We start from the raw sequence: 20,474 nt of genomic DNA, 5'->3' as shown, positions 1-20,474 counted from the left end.
CTAGAGGAAAAGGTGACAATCAGATTTCTTCTTTCATTTCAGAAAAGGCCTCTGAAAAATGAAAGAAGCGATCTGATTGGTTGCTATGGGCAACTCAGCAACTTTTCCTCTGGACAGGTTTTGATAAATCTACCCCAGTGTGCTCAGAGAGAGTGTCCCAGGAGTTGAAGCTGCTGCAGTTTTACACTCGCAAAATCGCTCCCTCCCCTCCTCCCCACTGCTCCTCTGAGGAAACAGCTCTACACTCAAATCACTTCCCCTCTCCCCCCTGCTCTGTTCTCCTCTGCACAGTAATACAGTTCTAGGCTTGCTCTCCTCCGCTCTCAGTGTAACAACAATAACAAGGAGGGGGAGAAAAGAAGTGCGCTTGCTCGCTGGGGCTGCTGTGGTCGGCTGAAGCAGCTGGCACATGGGCAATGCTGCTCAGCCAATCACTGCCCAACCGAGGGAGGAAAATTTGAATATTTATGAGATGGGATGGGCCGAGGCCGTGCACAGGGTGGGTGACTGAACTCTATGCAGGGTTTTGTGGGTAATCATGACGTCACGGTCCCCAGAATGCTGCTGATAACAGGCTGAATGGGAGGTCGCAAGTCATGAAAATGCTGCAGCATTGGTAATGTAAGTAATTTACACACTTATATAACTTTCCCTTATGCACTTAAAGCAAAAAAAATTTCACCGTGAGACTTCTCCTTAATAGTAGTCACACTGCCTCTGCTCTTATCCCAGTTTCTCCTGCTTGATTGACACTAAGTGCCTTACTTTGCATGACGTTTCCAGTACTCAGTGTCAAGCAAGCGGAAGAGGCTAAAAAGAGAGTGAAGGCAACGTGACTACATGCTCTGTGGCTCCGCCTGACGGAGTAGTTACTTGGTGGCCAGCAGTGATTGTTAAAGGAAATTTGCAGTGCTTAACACTTATCTCCTATCTGTAGAATTGTTTAGCTCCATAGGATAGGGGATAAGTGTCAGACCACCAGGGGGGGGGACCCCCCGCACGATCTCCCGTATGGGGACCCGGGCATTGCTGCGGTTAATACCCATGTCGTCAACCTCACTAAGGTCGACAGCACGCCCCCCCCCCCCCACCCCATACAGCTCTATGGGAGAGGCGGGGATTCACGGACACTGCACCTCGGCCTCACCCATAGAGATACATGGAGGGGGCGTGTCGGGCATGGCTTCATGCTGCGGCCGGCACGCCTCCTGCACGGGAGAGCTGCGGCGGAGCAGCGGGGATTCCCAGCACTCGGACCCCCTGCGAACAGACACTTATCCTTACGTGATACTTAGAGAATTAGGGTAGTACACTGCAGGTTTCCTTTAAAGTTTTTATCAACAACTTGCGGCATCCGAAGAAGCTTCTAGGCCCTTCATCTAAAATGTACAGGCGAGGACCGATAGCACTTGGGGGACCTGTCAGGTTCTCTTTTACTCTTAGGCTTTCCTAGGAACAGATAGAACTCAGAAATCTTTTAAGGGGACACTAATAACTGTGACACAAGGAGGAATGAGGGGACACAGATGACAGATTATATGACATAAGTCGTGTTGTGTGACGTGCGGCATCCTGACTCTTTAACTTTTTTATTTTGTTTGTTTGTTTGCTGGCTCCTAGATTTATAATAAATTTGTCAAGCCCTGATGTGCACAGCAGAATGTGAAGGAGGCATATAGTGCTGCATAACTGTACACAGTTGTTGCATATCTACGGGTGACAATCATGTGGTGACTGTGCTTATAGTCATGTTGGTTGCTGTGGAGTATTCCAAGTAAACTGCTTGATGGTATAGAATGTCTCTTTTTGTAGTGGGAAATTCCCTTTAATATTGAGCAACCAGCAGGTTCTGTCATTTGTCATACCATCATAATGCATCACATTATAGCTGTAAAGCAGGAAAGAACAGCGTCTCCAGTAAATAGCTGCAGCAAACAGGAACTGTAGAAAACCCAGTGAGATCTCTCCTTTTACATGGAAGGCAACAGAACAATGGGGTATATTTCTCAAAATCTGTGTAGAGGAAGAGTTGTGCAGTTTCCCCTAGCAACCAGATTGCTTCTTTCATATTTAAAAAAGACTTGTGCAGAATGAAAGAAGAAATCTTATTGGTTGCTCTGGGCAACTATATCTCTTTGTGACAAATGCACAGGACAGCCCTATTCCTGACCCATAACTTGCTTTATGGTACGTTCACACGTACAGGATCCTGCACAGATTTGATGCGCAGAATTTGTAACTGCAGATTAGAAGTTGTGTTAAGTCATTTAGTTTACATTGAAATCTGCAGCAGAAAATCCTGCGCATCAAATTTGCACAGGATCCTGTATGTGTGAATGTACCCTTACAGTACTTTTCAGTCTGCAATACCAAATGTAAAAGAAATATGCCTCAATAAAAGGAGTTGTTCCTTAACTGCACAAAAAAAGGGATATGCACTAGAACTGCACCTTATATCGCAATGGCATTACAATTTTTGTGATATGTCGATTTTGCCCTAGCAAAAACTTCAGCGAGCATCTCAATGTTGTTCCTCCCATCTGTGCCCAGCACTGGGAGGAAGTGACTTAGTGACCTAACCTATTGCATTACATTGTTCAGTGCATTCAAAAGATTGCATCTAATAGTTCCCTATGGGGACTAAAAATTTTGGTAAAAAAAAGGTAATTATGAATAAGCCCTTCCTCTTATAAGTTTAATTCAACCATTTTTCATATTTTTCAAATATAATAATGTAAACAAAAAAAAGAAATGCAAAAAGTACCAAATTCGAGAATTGCTGATTTTTGGTCACTTCTTATACCAGAAACAAAATGAATAAAAAGTGATCAAAAATTCCTATCAAATAAAAATGATACTGATCAAAATTAAAGATTGTGGCACAAAAATGAATCCATATACAGCCTGTATATGGAAAATGTAAGTGTTATAGAGGTCAGAAGGGGACAATTTTAAACATACAAATTTTCTTACAAAAGTTTTGCGGAATGGCTTCATGAAATGATGGTATTGGAAATGTTATGGGGGTAATGGCCATGAAATGGAGGGGATTCGTTTATTATATCCCAATCGCATGATAGTATTACAAATGAAAGTGTTGGCCCTTTAAAAAATGATGAGGAAGAAATTGTAGACAAGGATCAGGAAAAAGCAAATATATTAAACACATTCTTCTCCACTGTATTCATAGAGGAAAATGAAATGCCAAGTAAAATACAGCTGGATAAGGTAAACTCCCCTGTACAGGTCCCCTGTCTAACCCAAAGAAGTACAGTGCCGCCTACAAAAATTAAAATAGACAGAACCCCAGGTCCAGATGGCATTCACCCCTGTGTACTAAAAGAATTAAGTAATGTAATAGACAGACCCCTATTGTAGAAACTGCTTTGTTTTTGGGGTGCCTTACTAATTGATTGAGGACAACTGGATCTTTATAGGGGTTTATTACAAGCTATACATTTACATATAAATACAAAGGGGGAACCTAACTCATTAAGGGATAGGGGTGCAAGGAAGAGGGGAAGGTGATAGGAAGGGAGCAGGAAGTGCTCTCTCTATCTCATCATCCTATAAGTAACATATATAGCAGTCATCCACACACATAACTCATACATTGCCCATCCCAAGACATCTCCATGGCCAATCAGAACAGTTCCGCAAACACGGTTGTTGAATGTCGTCCAGTAGGTGGTTTATTTGCATTGCAATCAGTTATTGTTCTTTGATGTCTTCTTGAGAGGGGGATCCTCTTTGTTGTCCCATATTGTGTTGACAGATGTCCATCCAAGTTTCCTCGAGAACCAAACCTTGGTGGGCTGACAGGATGATTCGCAGTCCATTGTGTCCAACACCGCAGGGGCTGGTTTTATGACTTTATTATAGGAGGTAACAGGAACTGCTAGCTCACCTCCATTCTTATCACTCAGGTTTAAGGCTTATTGTATGGCTTTAAACAGGATGAAAGCAAATGATTGTCGAATCAGCTGTTTGCATCAACCACCATTCCTGGATCCAGCCCTGCCGACACCCTACACCCATTCCATCCTTGAAATCCCACTGCATTCCATTGTCCTCTTCATTGTATTTGAGTCCATAATAAAAACACATCAAATTTATACTAGTATGGCCAATGTTGGCTTCCAACACCTATTTTTAATATTAAAGGACACTATAGTGACAGGGTCTGTTCCCCAGGACTGGCGCATGGCAAATGTGGTGCCAATATTTCAAAGCGGTCAAAAGGTGACCCCGGGAATTATAGGCCTGTTAGTTTAACCTCCGTTGTATATAAATTGTTTGAGAGTATCTTGATGAAAATAAATGTATGACTCCATATCAGCATGGGTTTATGAGGGATCAGTCCTGTCAAACTCACCTGATGAGGAGGTGAGCTCCAGACTGGACCAGGGGGAATGGCTGGATGTCGTATATCTTGATTTTTCCAAAGCATTTGATACGGTGCCACATAAAAGGTTGGTGTATAAAATTAAAAGGATTGGGCTAGGGGAGAATGTGTGTAAGTGGGTAAGTAACTGGCTCAGTGATAAGAAACAGAGGGTGGTTATTAATGGAACTTATTCTGACTGGGTGACTGTTACTTGTGGGGTACCACTAGTCCTATTCTAGTTAATATATTTAATATATTCATTAATGACCTTGTAGAGGGGTTGAATAGTAAAGTAGCAATCTTTGCAGATGATACGTAACTCTGTAAAGTGGTCAACACAATAGAGCACTGTGCACTGTTACAAATGGATCTGGATAGGTTGGAGGTTTGGGATGGAAAGTGGCTGATGAGGTTCAACACTGATAAATGTGAGGTAATGCACATGGGGAGGAAAAATCCAGGCTGGGATTATGTATTAAATGGGAGAACACTTGGGACGACTGACGTGGAAAAGGACTTAGGGGTCTTAGTTAACAGTAAATTTAGCTGTAGTGACCAGTGTCGGGCAGCTGCAGCCAAGGCAAATAAAATCATGGGGTGCATCAATAGGGGCATAGATGCCCACGACAAGGGAATAATTCTACCACTGTACAAATCACTAGTCAGACCACACATAGAATACTGCGTACAGTACTGGGCACCAGTGTACAAGAAAGATATAGTGGAGCTGGAGAGGGTTCAAAGACAGGCAACCAGAGTAATACAGGGAATGGGAGGACTACAGTACCCAGAAAGATTATCAGAATTAGGGTTATTTAGTTTAGAAAAAAGAAGGCTTAGGGGTGACCTATTAACTATGTATAAATATATCATGGGGCAGTTCAGAGATCTCTCCCATGATCTATTTATACCCAGGACTGTATCTATTACAAGGGTGCATCTTCTTCGTTTAGAGAAAAGAAGGTTTCTACACCAGCACAGACGGGGGTTCTTTACTGTAAAAACAGTGAGACTGTGGAACTCTCTCCCGGAGGAGGTGGTCATGATGAACTCAGTAAGAGAATTAAAAAGGGGCCTTGATGCATTTTTGGAGAGTAATAACATTATAGGTTATAGATACTAGATTTATAGGGACATAGTCGGGAAGGAATTTTTACCTCTAGTATGAGGGTTTTTTGCCTTCCTCTTGACCAACTCAGTAGGGACTCAGGGTTATAGGTGGAACTTGATGGACTCTGGTCTTTTTTCAACCTTATGAACTATGTTACTATGTTACCTCCATTATTGCAAATTTTCTCCATATTGTGCAGCTCTAAAATGTGCCAAAAATTCTTGTTGTTAAAGGGGTTATCCAGGAATCAAAAAACATTGCTAATTTCTTTCAAAAACCACTTTCTGTCTCCAGGTCGGGTGTGGTTCTATAGCTCAGTTCCATTAAAGTGAATGAAGCCAAGCTGTAATACCAATAGAGGTAATAAGATCCCAGCACTCATGAAATTCTTTCATTTATTTAATGCATAAACTGTAAGAACGTTTAACACAGCACACGTTCCGGATTTACAAAAGCCTTTCTCAACTGCATAACCAAAACATGGGATAAGGACGTATTTTATATGCGCCCGACAGGTACAATTAACGTCATCATTCAACCCGGACCTCCCCGTCAGCGTTGATACCAAAACACACATGATAGCTATTTTATGAATGGAAACAAAATCACAACAGTAGTAATGGGGGCGGAGTTCTCACATCGGCCGTTGTAGCTACGAGAATGAAAGAGAGAGAATACAGGTAATTAGATATACCTACAGTAATTCAATATAGTAGTCTGGACAATTCGTATTCACAATTTAAACCCTGCGGTTCTAAAGTGTCAAATCTGTGTATCCGAAAAGCTTCTTTGCCTGCAAGAAGCCTTTTGATATCACCGCCCCGTCTGGGAGGAATAACCTCATCTATCAATTGATATTTCAATTGGGCTATGGTATGACATTTCTCCTTAAAATGATGGGGAATTGGAAGAAGCAAGTTGTTACATCGAATATTAGATTTATGTCTATTTATGCGGTCTCCCATACGCTGGGTAGTTTCCCAAACGTATAGGAGACCGCATGGACATTTTATCAAATAGACAAGTTTTTTTGAATGGCATGTAAAGAACCTGGAAACGGGAAATGTTTTACCTGAATGTGGATGTGTGATCATATTGCCTCACATTACATTACTTCACTGGCAGCATGACAGGCACGGAAAAGTGCCTGTTTTCTGAGTGTGAAGAAAAGCCTGTCGGCTTTTTTTGTTACTGCCAACATCCGCCCTTATTAATTTGTCTTTTTAATTCGGCGCCCTTTTATTACAAATTAGGGGGACTCGGCTGAACTCCTCAATATCGGGATATGATCTCTCAAGAACCTGCCAGTGATCCCTAACGATTTTGTCAACTTTGTACATTAAAGGGTACCTCTCATCAAATAAACTTTTGATATATTTTAGATGAATGAATGTTGAATAACTTTCCAATAGCATGTTAATGAAAAATATGCTTCTTTCTATTGTATTTTTCCCGATCAGTCCTGTCAGCAAGCATTTCTGACTCATGCTGGAGTCCTAAACACTCAGAGCTGCCAGCCTGCTTTGTTCACAGCCAAACAGGCTGTGAACAAAGCAGGCTGGCAGCTCTGAGTGTTCTCCTTTGTGAACAAAGCAGACTGGCAGCTCGTAGTGTTTAGGACTCCAGCATGAGTCTGAAATGCTTGCTGCCAGGACTGGTAGGGAGACCCCTAGTGGTCATTTCTTCAAAGTGGAAAATTAAATAGAAAGAAGCATATTTTTTAATAGCATGCAATTGTAAAGTTATTCTGCATACATTAATCTATAATATATCAAAAGTTTTTTTGATGAGAGCCTGTCATGCTCCCAGTGCAGTAATGTAATGCGAGGCAATATGATCACACATCCACATTCAGATAAAACATTTCCCGTTTCCAGGTTCTTTACATGCCTTTCAAAAATCGTTGTCTATTTGATAAAATATCCATGCGGTCTCCTATACGTTTGGGAAACTACCCAGCGTGTGGGAGACCGCATAAGTAGACATAAATCTAATATTCGGTGTAACAACTTGCTTCTTCCAATTCCCCATCATTTTAAGGAGAAATGTCACACCATATTGAAATATCAAGTGATAGATGAGGTCATTCCTCCCAGACGGGGGCGGTGATATCAAAAGGCTTCTTGCACTTCTTAGATACACAGATTAGACACTTTAGAACCGCGGGTTTAAATCGTGAACACAAATTGTCCAGACTACTATATTGAATTACTGTACATATATCTAATTACCTGTAATCTCTCTCTTTAATTCTCGTAGTTACAACGACCAACGTGAGAACTCCGCACCCATTACTACTGTTAGCTATTTTATGAATGGAAACAAAATCATATCACATGTGTTTTGGTATTTACGCTGACGGGGGAGGTCCGAGTTGAATGATGACGTTAATTGTACCTATTGGGGGCGCATATAAAATATGTCCTTATCCCATGTTTTGGTTATGCAGTTGAAAAAGGCTTTTGTAAAGCCGGGAACACGTGCTGCGTTAAACGTTCTTACAGTTTATGCATTAAATAAACTAAAGAATTTCTTCAAGCATCTTTTGAGTGCCGGGATCTTATTACCTCTATTGGACTACTCGTCCCTGACACCTACCTACACAGTGCCGACCTGCCTATACCTGAAGCTGTAATACCACACCCGACCTGGAGAAAGACAGGGAGCGGTTTTGAAAGCTATGTTTTTCAATTCCTGGATAACCCCTTTAACTAAACCAGCCAAGTGGATCCCCCTCAATGGCCCATATTTCTTGTTTATTTTATATAATCATTCCTTTAACTGTATAGAGTTTTGTGTTTTTGTTCTTTGTGCAAAAATAATTTCCTATGAATGATCATGATCTCTTGTTTTAACTGCCCTTCCCCCTTGTTCTTTGACTTGTGGCCAAGCATGTATGCTGCCGCTCTATTCAACTAAGGCTCACAGAATCAAGCTGTGGTCAGGCATGTGTGCTCGCTTCAACTTTAACTGGGGCATTAGACCCCCCCCCCCCTTTTGATCAGTGGGAACCAGCAGTCAGACACTTACTTATGACATATAATTTGGATAGGTAGGTATTGTTTGTGGAAATCCCCTCTAATGACAAATGATTCTTAGGTCACCTGTTTTTGCCAGAAAGAAAGCTAGATTTGAAAAAAAGTTGCATTATGCAAGGTAATATTTGTTTTTTATTGGTTGGCCATTCTGTCAAATTAATTGTCTGTACTATGGGCCCAACTCATGTGGGCATCCCAGCTAATCAGGTGCCTAAAAGGGCCATGGCACTTGTGCATGAGCTGCAGCCACTTCAGTGTTTACTTGTGCTCTTGTATTACTGCAAGAAATTGCAGCAGTGCCATGTTCCCTTGATTAGGATGATGATGCAGTTCCTTGCACTATAGTTGCTAATAATACAGCTGTTGCAAGGATGATTGTAACATCTATTCACACATACAGTATTTGGTGCAGATTTGATGCGCAGGATTTGAAGCTGTGTTCAGTCATTTAGTTTACATTGAAATCTTGTACATCAAATCTGCGCAGCATACTGTATGTGTGAATAGACTATAAGGAGGCTGCATGTCTGTACAAATGACTCAGAACCTTTAGGGTATGTTTACAGGGCCAGATCATTAGTAAGTTTTCCGCTCTGGGTTTAAGCCATGGCAGGTTTTCTATAACAGTTGACCGGTATAATTAATATATTAGTTAACCTGTTAAGGACATATGGCATACAGGTATGTAAGTACAAGGACACAAGGGTGTACCTATATGCCCTGAATCATTAAGTGACTTTGAACCGAGCACAGAAGGTGCACTCACTTCAGAGCAGTGAATGTGGGCTTCAGAGCGGTGAGTGTCGGCTACTGCGGCTCATTACTTACAGGGGTAGGAAAAAAAAAAAACTACTTGCCCAAGGGACTAAAACAGGAGCAAAAAAATCCACTTGTCCGGGCCAATTTTAGTTTTTGCACTCTCGTTTTTTCCTCCTCGCTCAATAATAATCATAACTCTTTTTATTTTTCCATCTACAGACCCATATTGGGGCTTGTTTTTTGTGGGAACGATTGTACTTTGTAATGACACCTTTAATTTTTCCATAACATATGCTCCGAAACAAAAAACAAAAAATTGGTAAGGTGAAATTCAAATAAAAAAGAGATAATTTAGCAAAAATTGTGTTTTTCTTTTGTACGCCATTTACCTTGTGGTCAAGCTAACATGTTATTTTGGTTATACTTGAGGTCGATCTGATTACAGCAATACCAAATTTATATAGTTTCCGTCACATTTTACTAATTTAAAAAATATTCTTTTCTGATTTTTTTTAATTTGCATTTTCTGACCCCTTTAACTTTTTTATTTTTTCGTATACCAGGCTTTATAAGGGCTCACTTTTTGTGCCATAATCTGTTGTTTGTATCGATATCATTTTGTTATTGATCTGAATTTTTGATTGCTTTTACTTTTTCTGGGATGTTATAAAAAATTGAAGATATAGAAGAAGGAGAATGTATAAAGAATCCTCAGGAGGAAGAAGACTCTTCTCTTAAGAAGTTTCTCTTTAATTCTGGTGAGATTGAAGTAGTAATTAAATCTATAAGTACTATGTTAAATCTTTAGAAAGTTAAAGTGGCTAAATCCATCCAGGAGGAACTCTTTTGGGGGCAAGGAGATAAGACATGCACATTTCCTGTTCACGCTAACTTACATAAAATTATCAAGCATGAATGGGCTAAACCAGAGAGAAATTCCTTTATTCCAAAGGGTCGGAAAAGACGCTACCCTTTTAGTGATTCTGACTCTAGCACTTGGGACGCTATACCCAAAGTTGATGTCCCAGTGGCAAATGTAGCCAGACGTACCTCTCTGCATTTTAAAGATGCATCACAGTTGAAAGACCCTATGGATAGAAAGGCAGAGAGCTTGTTAAAGAAAACCTTGGAGGCTGCTGCTTCTTTACTAAGACCTAATATAGCTTCCACCTAGAACTCTAGGGGTTTGGTTGGATCAACTAGAATTCCATCTTCAGTCTGATACTCCCAAAGTACAGATTTAAGAATCCCTTCCTCTGCTAAAAAGGGCTATTAACTTTTTGTCTGATGCCTCAGCTGAGTCAGTACAGTTATCTGCCCGCCCTGCCATTTTGTCTAATAGTATCTTCACGTGTACTTTGGTTAAAATTTTAGTCTGGAGAAATTACATCACAAACAAGCTTTGTTCTCTTCCATTCCATGGTCAATTTGTATTTGGGTTTGTTTGTCTTTTATTCGGTCTTCTATTCGGTGTTTAATCTGCCCCATGCATATTCACCAAAGTCATACAGAGGTGGTGCCACTTCTCAGGAAGGAATCAATTCTGATCATTTCCTACTTTGATGACATTCTGACAGATTAAGTCCTTCAATTGGAACTTCACATTTAGAGAGCCATTATATTCCTCCAGGAGTTAGGCTGGGTCCCGAATCTAGAGAAATCAGATCTTCTTCCCACTCACAAGAAAATATTCCTGGGTACCCTTTCAGATTCAAGAGCTCAGTCCTCTTCGTGCTTTGATATCTCGGTTCCTATCCCTTTGTTCCTGTTCAATCAGGACAGCAATGTCCACTCTGGGCCATATGACATTGTGCATTCCCTCAGTAGCCTGGGCCCAGTTCTATTCCAGACCGCTACAAAAATTTATACTTTTCATCTGGAACAAGTTTCAATAGCCTTTAGATAAGAGAGTAATTATCCCCCTACAGTTAAAGAGCCAGTTGAAGTTGTGGTTATCTCCCAAAAATCTGGAGAAAGGGGTAAATTGGTTCCAGATGAATCCTCTGCTGATAACTACAGATGCAAGTGCATGGGAATGGGGAGCCCACTCAGACATTTAAGCAGTCCTAGGAAGGTTGGATCCTCAGACAGCAAGGAAGCCATCAAATTTCAGAGAATTACTGGCCATTTGGATAACTCTCCAGGAGTTAAAATAGAGTTGCAGGAATCGTCACATCATAATCTACTCAGACAACACGACAGCAGTGGCCTTCATACGTCAACAGGAAGGCCCAAGACATGCTGCCCTTCAGTCAATATTGTGTTAAATATTTTCTTGGGCTGAAAACACTCTTTCCATTACTGCAGTGCATCTCAAAGGTGCCTGGAATCTGGAAGCGGACTTCTTAAGTAGACACTTGATAGACAAGGGGGAGTTTTCCCATTTGTGCTTGCTTTAGGGTTCAGGAATCAAGAGAGAGAGCAGGAACTAAGAGAGCTAATGTTGAGACTACAGCCACTTATATATCAGGGGGCTGGACTAAAGCCCATTGGTAGCTGGTTGCCTGTGGTTACCTGTGCCTCTGGAACTATGGGTATTATGTGATCACATATCACATGACAATGTCACATGACCTTAGGAAAGTCCTATACAGTGTAAACATCCTAATAACCTTTGTACATAGCTTATATTCACTGTACAATACATATAATAAAAGTACATAATTAATATACAACAGAATACCATAATAATGACCTAGGGGGAGCCTGCAGGAGAGCCCCATGAACTTGAGGGACTCTATCTGAGGGAACTTTAGGATTGTACAGAACCATGTTCTGTACTGGGACACCAAATATCCTTTTGAGCACTTAGTCCCTGTTTCAGATACATTCCTTACTTTTAAAACAATATTTTTAGTTGCTATTTCAACAGCTAGAAGATTTCGTGAGATTCAGGCCCTTTCTATCCAGGACCCTTATCTTAGAATCTTGGACGATAAGATCATATTTAAACTTGATCCAAATTTTTTTTACCTAAAGTTGTATCTTCCTTTCATAGAACCCAGGGTATTGTGATTCCATCCTTCTGCTCCAATTCTGCAGAGCAGTCCTTCTGCTCTAAAAATGACCTGGAATGATCTTCTAGTCCTTATATAGATAGAACCAGTCAGTGGAGAAAGGATAACAATCTGTTTGCTCAGTTTGCTGGCCCTAATAGAGGTAAGAAGGCCTCTAGGAGTTCAATAGGCAGATGGATTAACCTCTTAAGGATGTAGGGCGTACCTGTACGCCCTACGCCCGATCCCAGTGTTTAAAACGGGGTCACACCGGGTCGGTTCCGGCTGCTATTCATAGCCGGCACCCTGGGCTAACAGCTCGCGGCACCGATTGTTGTGCCGCCCGCTATTAACTGTTCAGGCGCGGCGATCAAAGTTGATCGCCGCGTCTGAAAGTGAAAGTAAACGCTTCCCGGCAGCTCAGTCGGGCTGATTGGGACATCGCAAAAAAATCGCGATGTTCTGATCAGCTAGGACGCAAGCGGAGGTCCCCTTACCTGTCTCCGCTGCATCCGATCAGGGTTTGATTGCTCCAAGCCTGAGCTACAGGCTTGAGTAACCGAGCCCCTTTCTCACTGATCCATGCAAAGCTAGGGCTTTGCAGGGATCAGCATAAGAGATCAGTATGTGCAGTGCTATAGCTCCCTATGGGAGCTATAGCACTGCAAAAAAAAAAAAAAAAGTGAAAAAAAAAGTGCGGAAATGTCCGAACTATAAAAATATATTGTTAATTAAATTGCACGGTCAATGGCGTACGTGCAAAAAAATTCCAAAGTCCAAAATAGCGTCTTTTTGGTCACTTTTTATATAATGAAAAAATGAATATAAAGCGATCACAAAGTCCGATCAATACAAAAATGGTACCGATAAAAACTTCAGAACATGACGCAAAAAATTTGTCCTCATACCGGCCCGTACACGAAAAAATGAAAAGTTATAGGGGTTAGAAGATGAGAATTTTCAACATATAAATTTTCCTGCATGTGGTTATGATTTTTTTCCGAAGTACTACAATATCCAACCTATATATGTAGAGTATCATTTTAACCGTATGGACCTACATAATAAAGATAAGGTGTTCTTTTTACTGAAAAATGCACTGCGTAGAAACGGAAGCCCCCAAAATGAAATTTTCTTCAATTTTGTACCACAATTAATTTTTTTTCCGTTTCGCCGTGGAATTTTGAGTAAATTTACTAATGTCACTGCAAAGTAGATTTGGTGGCTTAAAAAATAAGCCATCATATTGGATTTTAAGTGCAAAATTTCAAGCGTAATGAATTTTAGAAGGTGATGAGGGAAAAAATGAAAATGCAAAAACGGAAAAACCCTGCATCCTTAAGGGGTTAAAACAGCAATTTCTGATGCCTATTTAGCCAGAGGTACAGTGGGGCAAAAAAGTATTTTGTCAGCCACCAATTGTGCAAGTTCCTCCACTTAAAAAGGATGAGTGAGGCCTGTAAATTTCATCATAGGTATACTTCAACTATGAGAGACATAATGAAAAAAAAAATCACATTGTCTGATTTTTTAAGAATTTATTTGCAAATTATGGTGGAAAATACTTTGTTGTATACCCTTTGTTGGCAATGACAGATGTCAAATGTTTTCTGTAAGCCTTCACAAGGTTTTCACACACTGTTGCTGGTATTTTGGCCCATTCCTCCATGCAGATCTCCTCTAGAGCAATGATGTTTTAGGGCTGTCACTGGGCAACATGGACTTTCAACTCCCTCCAAAGGTTTTGTATGGGTTTGAGATCTGGAGACTGGCTAGGCCACTCCAGGACCTTCAAATGCTTCTTGCGAAGCCACTCCTTTGTTGCCCGGGTGGTGTGTTTGGGATCATTGTCATGCTGAAAGACCCAGCCACGTTTCATCTTCAATGCCCTTGCTGATGGAAGGAGGTTTTCACTCAAAATCTCACGATACATGGCCCCATTCATTCTTTCCTTTACACGGGTCAGTGGTCCTGGCCCCTTAGCAGAAAAAACAGCCCCAAAGCATGATGTTTCCACCCCCATGCTTCGCAGTAGGTATGGTGTTCTTTGGATGCAACTCAGCATTCTTTCTCCTCGAAACTCGACAAGTGGAGTTTTTACCAAAAAGTTCTACTTTGGTTTAATCTGACCATATGACATTCTCCTAATCCTCTTCTGGATCATCCAAATGCTCTCTAGCAAACTTCAGACTGGCCCGGACATGTACTGGCTTAAGCAGAAGGGACACGTCTGGCACGGCATGATTTGAGTCCCTGGCGGCGTATGGTGTTACTGATGGTAGCCTTTGTTACTTTGGTCCCAGCTCTGCAGGTCATTCTCTAGGTGTACTCCCCCCCCCCCCCGTGTGGTTCTGGGATTTTTGTTCACCGTTGTTGTGATCATTTTGACACCACGGGGTGAGATCTTGGTGGAGCACCAGATCAAGGGAGATTAAGAGCCAAGAGGCCATAGTGGAGTTTGGAGAGTGACTGTTTGAGGTTGTGGACAGGTGTCTTTTATACAGATAAGTTCAAACAGGTGCCATTAATACGGGTAACAAGTGAGGGACAGAGGAGACTCCTAAAGAAGAAGTTAGAGGTCTATGAGAGCCAGAAATCTTGCTTGTTTGTAGGTGACCAATACTTATTTTCCATCATAATATGCAAATAAATTCTTTAAAAATCAGACAAAGTGATCTCATGGATTTTTTTTTATCATTGTCTCTCATAGTTGAGGTATACCTATGATGAAAATTACAGGCCTCTTTCATTTTTTTCAGTGGGAGAACTTGCACAATTGGTGGTTGACTAAATACTTTTTTGCCCCACTGTAAATCACTGCCTGAGATTAAGCGTTTCTTATTGCCTGTTTGCCTTACCCGTGTATCCAGACCTTCCCGCTACGTTATTTGACTCCGCACCTTTGCCATCTGCCTTGACCTTCTGCTACGTTTGACTACGCTACTGCCTTATCCTCTGGTACCTCGCCTTGCCCAGCTACCTGTGTGGTCGAGCTGTGTCGGGGGTAGCGACCTGGGTGTCTCCTGCCGCAGCAAGCCCATCCTGCCTTGTGGCAGGCTCTGGTGAAGACCAGCAGCACCTTAGACTCCGCTCCCCGATACGGTCTGAGTCATCAGCCACACAGGTTAGAGGATCCACATCCAGCTCCGATACAATGAAAGCCCACTTTACCAGAGCAGTCTCTTCTTCCTGGGCAGAGAGAGCAGGGGCCTCTGTAGAGAATATATGTAAGGCTGTTACCTGGAAGAGTCTTCACACTTTTTCTTAACCTTCTAGAATTCATAGTAACATAGTTCATAGTTCATAAGGTTGAAAAAAGACCATCAAGTTTAACCTACAACCCTAATAAGTCCCTATTGAGTTGAGTTGATCCAGAGGAAGGCAAAAAACCCTCATACTAGAGGTAAAAATTCCTTCCCGACTCCAAATCATGTCTAATGAGAATATGGCCTTTGGACGCAAAGTCCTTAGTGCAGTTGTCCCTCCCTAATCTTGTATTTGGTATTTCTCAAGGGTGCTGTCATGGAGACCATGGGTGAAACGGGGAATTATACTCACCGGTAATTCCTTTTCGGGGAGTCTTCACAACAGAACCCATATATCCCACTATTTTGGTTGTCTTGATGTGGTGTTCTTAAGCACTATTTTTCCTTTCCTTTAGGTGTTCTTTGTAAATACACTGGTGTGGATAGGAGTGGGTGGGGAATTTAACCTCTTAGTTAAAGGATCTCAGGAGTTGATCTCAGGGGTGCTGTCGTGGAGACTTCCAGGAATGGAATAATCGGTAAGTATAATTCACTGTTTTATGCATACCAATTTTGCTTTAAAAAAATGTTTGCTTAATTTATTTATTTTTTTTAAAGTAGTAATATAGCAACATAGTTTATAAGGTTGAAAAAAGACCTTCAAGTTCAACCTGTATCCCTAATGAGTCCCTACTGAGTTGATCCAGAGGAAAGCAAAAAAAAAAAAAAAACCTCATACTAAAGGTAAAAATTCCTTCCCGACTCCAAATATAGCAGTCAGAATAAATCCCTGGATCAACATTCTGTCCCTATAAATCTAGTATATATAACCTGTAATGTTATTACTCTCCAAAAATGCATCCAAGCCCCTTTTGAACTCTCTTACTGAGTTCACCATGACCACTTCCTCTGGCAGAGAGTTCCATAGTCTCACTGCTCTTACAGTAAAGAACCCCCGTGTGTGCTGGTGTAGAAAACTTCCTTCCTCTAAACATACAGGATGCCCCCTTGTTATAGATACAGTCCTGGGTATAAATAGATCATGGGAGAGATCTCTGTACAATAATAGAAAAACTACATAAATTGAGTGTGGGTTTAATATATATACAAAATAGCTCCATATTAAACAACATTGAAATGCATCATCAATAATACAATCAACAATATACTTACAACCACAAAACATCCCTCCACACCCCCCCCCCATCCCTGAAGCAGTGTGTGTGTGTGTGGGGGGGGGGGGGGGGGGGGGGGGGGAATTGCTACAGTTCCCACATCTTTTTCCATCTCTGCTTTTGTTTGGTTGTCGTTTGGGCCCTAAGATATTCATATTTCTTAATCTTGTCTACCAAAGGCAACCATTCTTCAATTCTTGGGGCCTTAATCGAGAGCCATACCCTTAGTATTAGTAATTTAGCAGAAAATAAAACCTTGTTAATTAGCTGTATGTGGCTGCCCCCTTGCAGAGATTCCCCAAGGACAACTTGTCTACCTGTCAGTTCAATATTTATCCCTAATTTACAATTATTATCTCTAACTTCTACCCAATAATCAGCAAGTTTCCGACAACCCCATATCACGTGGACAAAGTCCGCTTCATTCCATGAACATCTTTTACATTTTAAATTAAAAAAAAATTTATTTTTTGGTTTCGCTGTACATTTTATTGTAAAATGAAAAATGTCATTACAAGTAAAATTGGTCACGCAAAAAAACAAGTCTGGTCTGAAGGAGTTATGAATTTTAAAAAGAGTTGTCATGAGTCGCGCTGCGGCCAGTCATGCTGGCTGTGGGTGCACTCACAGCCCATCTCCCTGTACAACTTCAGGAACAGGCAGTGCCACGCCCAGCATGTCCAGCTGCGGTTGCACTCAGTCAGCCGGCGGTTACTTAGCTCACCACGCTCCTGACTCCTCTGTTTCCTCTTACTGCCGGCGTGTGCATACCCGTTTCTTAGGGCGTGCATGCGCCGGCTCTCTGAAATTTAAACGGCCAGCGCACCGGTAATTGGTCCTTGCCAGGCTCTGACCCTATAAAGTGTCTGTACTTCCTCTTGACCCCTGCTGGATATTTGTGCCGTGTAGCCATTGAGAAAGCTTTCCTTGCAGTGCCCAGTCTAAACCATGTACCAGTACCATTTTTCTACGTTTCCTGACCACGTACCTAGCCGCCTGCCCTTCCTGACAGTCCCTATCTCTGAGTTTTCATATTAAATTGTAGCATGCCTCACCTCGGCCGCCACTGTGGGTTAGTTGTACCAGGGGTAGCGACCTGAGAATTTGCTTGCCGCAGCAAGTCCATCCCGCTTTGCAGCAGGCTCTGGTAAAAACTCAGCTCCCTGGGGCGGCTTTCTCCAGTGGTACAGCGGATCCACTACTCCGACCGTTACAGGAGTGTAGGAAAAAAAATGAATATTGGCCTTAAGTGTCCTTAAGGCCAAAATGAGATGTGTCATTAAGGTGTTAATAGTGTACCCATAGGAAAGGCTGGACAACCCCCTTTAACAAAATCTATACTATACATGCACTACTTATTCAGGGTCACTATAACCCATTAATTACTGTAGAGTTCTTCTCTTAAACCATAAAAAGTTTAACCTCCTGGTTACACACCCTTTTCCTGTGCGTGGGGTGACAGTAGATTAGCACTGACATCCTGTACCGTTGAAATGTGCTTGCCAGTTCTCTAAATGGGGCACTGACTGTAGGAGTCTGCCAGCATCTTCTGCTAAGCGGTCAGTGACAAAGGAGGGTTTCCTTCAGATGGTTTGTGCTATGGAATATAGACTATCTGAAGTTTTTGTTCATTATATCTAAGCAATGGGTAACATGTGCCCAGTCTTTTGCACTTTCTACTGCTACAGCTGCATTATGCCACATGTGGTGCACCACTGCGGTGAATGGCGCAGCCAAGGGTGTTGTGGTGAGAGTGGTCGGATCAGATGTTATTAACCCCAGGGGTCAGATGGTATTAACCCCTATGTGTTGGTGATGCCAGTGGTTTTCGAGTTCCGGAACACCACAAGCCCGGATTCTCCACTATCCCACGGGCTAGTAGTGAATAAAGAGTCCACAACCAGTTATGGGTCAACGGAGGCTTTACGGAGTAGAAGACAGGTGTAATTATCTTCACAGCTATGGCCAGAATTCCCAGAGATGTGACCAGTACCCAGAGGACCTTGCAGCTTGCTGGACCAATACTTGTAATAGACTTGACTTGCAATTAGACTTGACTTGTACTATGTGCAAGACTTGATTAACTTCGCTGACAGCAGACATAGACATGTAGACTTACTGGAGAGTTGTAGCTTTGTGGTACTCCAGATGCTGAACACTGGTCTCTAAGGCCTCTGGTAGCTGCTTCAGCAAAGACTTGTTCTCAGATCAGATGGTAGGGTCTAAGAGAGCTAGTAGCTAAGAGAGTGCATTAAGATGGCTGCCCCTTTATAGTGAGGGGGCTGGACTATAGCCCATTGGTCAAGCTGTGGGTCATATCTTAAAGTTGGTGCTCTCTGGGAGTACATGTTGCAACAAATCATATAACTACATAACATAACATGTGACATGACAGGGTTACTCACAGGTCTTTGAGTCCTCCAAAGGTCCTGTATACTATCTAGACATTAGAATCCTATCTATGACCTTAAAGTACCATACACCACATTTAATAAATTAACAGGAGAACAAGGGGAGTCCCTGCAGGGGAGCCCCCAGGTCACTGAGGGACTCAACCTGACAGGGCCTACAGGAAAGTGTACCTGTACTGGGAGATCACACATACTTAATCATTCAAACGCTCAAGGAATTAAAGTAGCTTTTGAGCTCTGCATTTACTTTATTTTTTTTTGCCAAGAAATTGGATCTTGGGTCCTAGCAGGGAGTTAAAGGAAAAAAGTTCCGGTAGTGGGGGTATTGTTTCGGTAGATGAAGGGTTAATGTTAACCCTATAGTTCGTGACGCCAGGCTGAAGGCTAGTATGCTGAGGTAATTCTCTGGCCTATCGCCGTCCTTCCCAGTAATGATAGGTGCATGTAATAAAATGACTGAAGATCCACAAAATAGTTAAACTTTAACTTGAAGAACTTTACTTAGATGATTGCGGTACATCCAATGAACAATAACAGTCTCAGGCAAACAGTCTCTATATCTCTCAATGACTGACAATTGTTGCGGACCTTGAAATAAATTAAAGTCTCTGAATTTAGGGTAATTATTGCAGATCCGTCCGGATTTAGGGGATAGATAAGGTCTGGTGATCCTGCAGAGTGCTTAGGGATTGATACACTCGCGATTCCAGATATATCAGCCGTTGCCGCAAGGCTCAGGCCCAACCCACCGCGACACACAGCTGCGCATATCCTACTCGCTTGACAGCCCGGGAACAAGAGAAAGAACAATGGCCACCGCTCCCCTACATGGGCAGGGGCGGGGCGAATCCGATTGGTCCGAACATCCGCCACCCACCGTCACACAGCGCGACGGGACCGACCACGTCACAAGGACCTCCAAAGGTCCCCAAGCAGTAACACCACAGAGCTCACCTAACCACGTGACCCGCAAGTCCCGCCACGCCACAGACAGTTAATTAACTATTTATAGGCATTTATATAATATTTACATGCTTCCTAAGTAAGCTATTAGTGCAATAACTATCTGGATGAGAGGTGACTAGGGGTGATCTAGACAATGGGGACCCCGACGTCCTAGGGACTCTGGCTAAGGGGACTCACACACGCAGGTACCGGATAGGATACGGTACCGGGACACCACATAAATATATATATATATATATATATATATATATATATATATATATATATATATTTATAGCAACATGGGCCTCAAATAAGAATGTAAATGAGTCTATGGCCCAGATTTATCAAACTGTGTGAGAGAAAAAGTGGAGTGACTTTCCCGGAGCAACCAATCACAGCTCAGC

The 20,474-nt window shown here is 42.0% G+C and overlaps 1 protein-coding gene across 3 annotated transcripts in view; it reads left to right on the top strand.

Moving 5' to 3' along the window:
• The first annotated feature begins 484 nt into the window (after positions 1–484).
• GRB2 (growth factor receptor bound protein 2) overlaps positions 485–20,474 on the top strand; it is a 103,776-nt gene continuing 83,786 nt past the window's right edge. The window contains exon 1 of one of the 3 annotated variants that reach the window (XM_056550296.1): positions 485–621. The gene's annotated coding sequence lies outside the window, so the exon portion shown is untranslated. The remainder of the gene's footprint in view (positions 622–20,474) is intronic. The other 2 variants (XM_056550294.1, XM_056550297.1) reach the window with 2 other exon arrangements.

This window comes from Hyla sarda, chromosome 13 (assembly GCF_029499605.1).
Source record: "Hyla sarda isolate aHylSar1 chromosome 13, aHylSar1.hap1, whole genome shotgun sequence".
Taxonomy (NCBI): domain Eukaryota; kingdom Metazoa; phylum Chordata; class Amphibia; order Anura; family Hylidae; genus Hyla; species Hyla sarda.
This window is presented reverse-complemented; position numbering and strand designations above follow the sequence as displayed.